This window comes from Moschus berezovskii, chromosome 8, assembly GCF_049115385.1.
Source record: "Moschus berezovskii isolate FMDL1 chromosome 8, NW_MosBer_1.0, whole genome shotgun sequence".
Taxonomy (NCBI): domain Eukaryota; kingdom Metazoa; phylum Chordata; class Mammalia; order Artiodactyla; family Moschidae; genus Moschus; species Moschus berezovskii.
In genome coordinates, this window is record NC_142467.1 from 73226566 (window position 1) to 73233045 (window position 6480).

Sequence of the window (6480 nt, forward strand, 5' to 3'; positions counted from 1 at the left end):
AAAGTGAAAGTGAAGGTCACTCAGTCGCGTCAGACTCTTCACGACCCCATGGACTGCAGCCTACCAGGCTTCTCCATCCATGGGATTTTCCAGGCAAGAGTACTGGAGTGGGGTGCAATTGCCTTCTCCGCTTGCCCTCTGCAGGAGCCCTCAATCTCTAGGTACAGGTGAAGTAAATCAAGAGATTTGAATTAATGTAGACACACATATTAGAGAAGGCAATGGCACCCCACTCCAGTACTCTTGCCTGGAAAATCCCATGGACGGAGGAACCTGGTAGGCTGCAGTCCATGGGGTCACTAAGAGTCGGACGCGACTGAGCGACTTCACTCTCACTTTTCACTTTCCAGGACTGGAGAAGGAAATGGCAACCCACTCCAGCGTTCTTGCCTGGAGAATCCCAGGGACGGGGGAACCTCCTGGGCTGCCATCAATGGGGTAGCAGAGTCGGCCACGACTGAAGCGACTTAGCAGCAGCAGCAGACACACATATATGTATCCAACAGATGATCCAAAACGACCTACTGAATAGCCGGTGGAAGTTTACTGAACACACCATAATCACCTAGATGAGAACAAGAACCTGGAAGAAAATAGATAAACGGTCACACATTAATGCATCAAGTTCCTGCACACCCGAAACACACATAAAATCAGAAATCACCTCTATTCCAATATAGAATCACCCAGAAATGATGGGGGTGGGGTGGGGGTAGGGAATGTGTGAGGCTGAATAATGCTGCTGGCTTGTGGCCATTTTCTGTAACAACAGCTGGAAAAGCTGTGTTGATGGGCATTGAGCATTCTCAAGGCCAAAGGGTCTCTAAGTCAAAAACAGCTGATCTCAACAAACGTCCTAGGGATGGTCATCAGAAAAGAATTTAAAACAGGGCCAAGTTATAGCAAGCTGGATCAAGAGGTAACATGAACTCACCTTTGTAAAAAAGAAATCACATGAAAAGAGGTCATTTTCACTAAATATTAGAAATGCAAGTCAAAACCACAGGAAGGAATCACCTCAGCATTCAGAATGGCCATTGTCAGAAACTTGACAAACACTAACTGATGGAGGTGTGGAGAAAAGAGAATATTCCTCCCCTGATGCTGGGAATATACACTGGTAAGAGACGCTATGAAGGATTATGCAAGAATTATTAAGACAAAGAAAATGAGAATGAGGTTAGAACACTCTCTAACCCCATATATGAAATTAACTCCAAATCATTAATATCTAAAGGCCAGGAGGGATTCTATGAAAATCTTAAGGAAAACATAGGAAGGAGAGTGATGATATCTTTTTGGATTTGGATGACATCATTGCAAGGTCTTTTGGAATCTATCTCCTAGAGCAATGAGAAATAAACCAAAACCAGGAAAACGTGATCTACTTCAATTTCAAAGCAGGTGCCCAAAAAAGGAAATCTTAAGGGATGAAGAAGGCAACCCAGAATGCAAAGAAATATTTGCAAACCAAGATACCCACAAGCAATTTATCTCCAAAACTAACTAACAGCTCACAGTTTGGTAATATTTAAATAAAGTCAATTCCGTAAAAATATTGCATTACTATGTTGTATCACAACACAAATGTTATTCAAATGTACTTCAATTACCAAAAAAATGGGATATATAGCTACAAACACAAAAGAAAACAAGAAAAAAGAAACAAAATGAAAATGGGAAATTTTATACAAAAACCAATTGAGAAATGACTTTGGATGAGATTATTAAAAATCACACAAACTAGATTTACCATTTCAATCTTTGCTTCAAAAACAACTGATTAGTTAAAGGAGGCCAATGAACCTATGAGCAAGATAAATACGGACAAGAAAGCCATGCAAAAGTCACATTTTACCAGGCCCATGTTCTGATAATAAATACCATCAAATGACACATAAAAGTTTTGATGATTTTTCCAAAAACTGTTCAAAAGGTGTTAACTCTGAAGATGTGTTTCCCATATTTTTATCTGTGCTCCAAGTTTCCGTGCTGAAATGTGGAGAAGTTCATATTTTAGGCCGGAAGCTGTGCGCCCCAAATTTCCAGGCTGAAATATGGAAAAGAGTCAACATTTTTCCAAAGGTATGCAAAAAGCCATTAAACACATGAAAAATTGTTCAGCATCATTAGTCATCAGGAAAACACAAATCAAAACCACAATGAGACACTGCTTCATACACACTTGGATCACTATAATGAAAAAGTCGGACAACAGCAAGTATTGAGGAGAATGAGGAGAAACTGGAACTCTTACACACTGCTGATAGAAATGTGAAATGGTATAGTCACTTTGGAAAACAGCCAGGCAGTTCCCCCAAAAGTTAGAGTTATCACTGACACAGCAATTCTATTTCTAGGTGCATACCCAAGAGAAGAATCAAAAAGCATATGCCCACATGAAAACTTGTACATATATGTCCACAGTAGCACAATAGCCAAAAGGTGGTAACACCCCTGTCCATCAACTTATAAATGAATAAAATGCAGTATATCCATACAATGGAATGTGCTCTGATGCTGGGAGGGATTGGGGGCAGGAGGAGAAGGGGATGACAGAGGATGAGATGGCTGGATGGCATCACCGACTCGATGGACATGAGTTTGAGTGAACTCCGGGAGTTGGTGATGGACAGGGCAGCCTGGCGTGCTATGATTCATGGGGTCGCAAAGAGTCGGACACAACTGAGCGACTGAACTGAACTGAACTGAATTGAACACTGACACATGCGACAACACAGACAAACCTTGAAAACATGCTCAGTGAAAGGAGCCAGACACAAGAGGCCACGTATTTTATGACTCCATGTCTCTGTAATGTCTAGAACAGGGACATCTATAGAGACAAAGCACAGATTAGTGGTTACTTAGGTCCAGGGAGGATAAGGGGGTAAAGTGTGATAACTAAAGTGCGCAGGGGCTCTCTTTGAAGTTAATGAAAATGTCCTAATTAATTTTGATGATAGCTGCACAACTTAGTGAATACACTAAAGCCACTGAATCGTACATTGTAAATGAGTGAATTGTCTGATATGGGAATTATGTCTCAATTTATTTATTAAAAAAATACTTTATTTATCTGGCTGCACCAGGCTGTAGTTGCAGCATGCAGGATCTTTTTTCGTTTGTTTTAGTTGCAGTATGTGGGATCTTACTTCCCCAACCAGGAATCGAACCCAGGCCGCCCAAATGCAGGCCCCCTGCATTGGGAATGCAGCATTTTAGCCACTGGACCAGCAGGGAAGTCCCATATCTCCAATTGAAAAAAATCATCCTCCCAAGTTTTTTAAAAGAATGGACCTTTAGTCCATCAAGGTTTAACTTTCTCGTTTTCTAGATGAGGCACTGAAGCCCAGAGAAGTTAAAATAACTTGCCCAAAGTCTTCTGCCACTTAGAATCCTGATGGCCTGACTACCCATTAGCAATTATGTCCTCACCCATTTTACCCTACTTGAAGCGCACATGAGTGGCCATTCACAAAAAATCAGTGAGGTCACACAAACCACCTTAGGTCTAGCACAGAGCTCCAGACTGGTGTTAAAAATATACAGAGTTGTTTACTGAGGACAGATTTGTTCTTGACATTTCATTGTCTTAGAGCTCAAAAAGCTGACACTTGTGACCTAGTCAAGCCAAGATGCCCACACTTTCATTATCCAGCCACATTTCATCACCTTTGAACTAAAGTTGAATACCAAGTCCACAGGAGATGAGCAGAGCATGAGTTTGGACACTAGTGGACAGGATTCAAACTCAGTTTCGTGTGAACTGCATGAAGCTATTACCCTCATGAGCCTAAGGAAATTGTGAAAAATAAAGGTATTCTTTGTGAGCTCTCACATGTAACGTGCTTGGCACAAGCATTTTTAATTCCTTCCTTTTTCCACATAAGAACTGAAAGGTCTTCATACCTGAGACCTTGGTGAAGTCAGTCAAGCACATTTGCTTGAATTGGGTTTCGTGGGGATGAAATTCTCTGCAGAGTTAGTCATGCCCAGTGCACACATCTGGGAACACCTTTCCCCTTTGCAACCCTGATACACTGTCACCCAACCAACAAGGTTGAAAGAGGAATAGAAAACCACCTGGGGAGCCCAGCCAGCTGTGTGCTCAGAGGAATGCTGCTCTCATGGTCTCATGTGCCGGATGGGGAGGGCTCCCCAGGGAGGGCCAGAACTTCCACTGCAGGACCTAGGGGGAGGAAGGGGGAGGAAGGCAGGGGAGGGTTTGGGGTGAGAAATGGTGTAGCAAAGTGGTAGACAGTAAGGCAAATCTGACAGTAGCCACCAGTACTAAAGCTCAGGACAGGTTATCTTTATTCAAGAAATTACACAGTAAAAACATTCAAAAGATCAATTTTTGGTTACATTGTGCATACAAACTTTATTTTCAAATTTTATTTTCTTGCTTACATAACCATTCTCATTGCTCAGTTGATATATTTTTCTATTTGTGAAATTATTTGGGGTCGGATGTGGACTGTGAAGAAAGCTGATCGCGGAAGAATTGATGCTTTTGAACTGTGGTGCTGGAGAAGACTCTTGAGAGTCCCTTGGACTGCAAGGAGATCCAACCAGTCCATTCTAAAGGAGATCAGTCCTGGGTGTTCATTGGAAGGACTGATGCTAAAGCTGAAGCTCCAATACTTTGGCCACCTCATGTGAAGAGTTGACTCACTGGAAAAGACTCTGATGCTGGGAGGGATTGAGGGCAGGAGGAGAAGGGGACGACAGAGAATGAGATGGCTGGTTGGCATCACCGACTCGATGGAGGTGAGTTTGAGTGAACTCCAGGAGTTGGTGATAGACAGCGAGGCCTGGCATACTGTGATTCATGGGGTCGCAAAGAGTTGGACACAACTGAGCGACTGAACTGAACTGAAGGTTAAAATGGATTACATCCTACTTTTCCTATTAAAATACTAAGTTTCAAAAAGCTACTTGTTTTGGGATAGTATAGTCATTTTTTTTAATATTCTTTCAATCCACAAACATGGTACACCTTTCCATATGTTTATGTCTTGATTTCTTTCTTCAGTAGCTTGTAGTGTTCAGAGTACAGGTCTTTAGCCTCCTTCAGTTCAGTTCAGTTCAGTCGCTCAGTCGTGTCCGACTCTTTGTCTCCTTAGGTAGGCTCATTCCTCAGTTCTTTTTTTATGTGATGGCAAATGGAGTTGCTTCTTGAATTTCTCTTTCTGATCTTTTGTTGTTAAGTGTATAGAAATGCAACAGATTTCCATGTATTAATTTTGTAACCTGTGACTTTGCAAATTCATTGCCGAGTCCTAGTATTTTTCTGGTAATAAGTATCTTTAGGATCTTCTATGTATAGTATCATGTCATCTGCAAACAGTGACTGTTTAATTTCTTCTTTTCCAATTTTGATTCCCTTTACTTCTTTTTCTCTGATTGCTGTAGTTCAGTCAGTTCAGTTCAGTCACTCAGTCATGTCCGACTCTTTGCAACCCCATGAATCACAGCATGCCAGGCCTCCCTGCCCATCACCAACTCCCAGAGCTCACTCAAACACATGTCCATCGAGTCAGTGATGCCATCCAGCCATCTCATTCTCTGTCGTCCCCGTCTCCTCCCACTCCCAATCCCTCCCAGCATCAGACTCTTTTCCAGTGAGTCAACTCGTCTCATGAGGTGGCCAAAGTACTGGAGTTTCAGCTTTAGCATCAGTCCTTCCAATGAACACCCAGGATTGATCTCCTCTAGAATGGACTGGTTGGATCTCCTTGCAGTCCAAGGGACTCTCAAGAGTCTTCTCCAGCACCACAGTTCAAAAGCATCAATTCTTTGGCGATCAGCTTTCTTCACAGTCCAACTCTCACATCCATACATGACCACGGGAAAAACCATAGCCTTGACTAGATGGACCTTGGTTGGCAAAGTAATGTCTCTGCTTTTTAATATGCTATCTAGGTTGGTCATAACTTTCCTTCCAAGGAATAAGTGTCTTTTAATTTCCTGGCTGCAATCAGCATCTGCAGTGATTTTGGAGCCCAGAAAAATGAAGTCTGACACTGTTTCCACTGCTTCTCCATCTATTTCCCATGAAGTGATGGGACCAGATGCCATGATCTTCGTTTTCTGAATGTTGAGCTGCAAGCCAAACTTTTCACTCTCCTCTTTCACTTTCATCAAGAGGCCTTTGAGTTCCTCTTCACTTTCTGCCATAAGGGTGGTGTCATCTGCATACCTGAGGTTATTGATATTTCTCCCAGCAATCTTGATTCCAGCTTGTGTTTCTTCCAGCCCAGCGTTCCTCATGATGTAATCTGCATATAAGTTAAATAAGCAGGGTGACAGTATACAACCTTGACGTACTCCTTTTCCTATTTGGAACCAGTCTGTTGTTCCATGTCCAGTTCTAACTGTTGCTTCCTGACCTGCATACAGGTTTCTCAAGAGGCAGGTCAGGTGGTCTGGGATTCCCATCTCTTTCAGAATGTTCCACAGGCTATTGTGGAACAC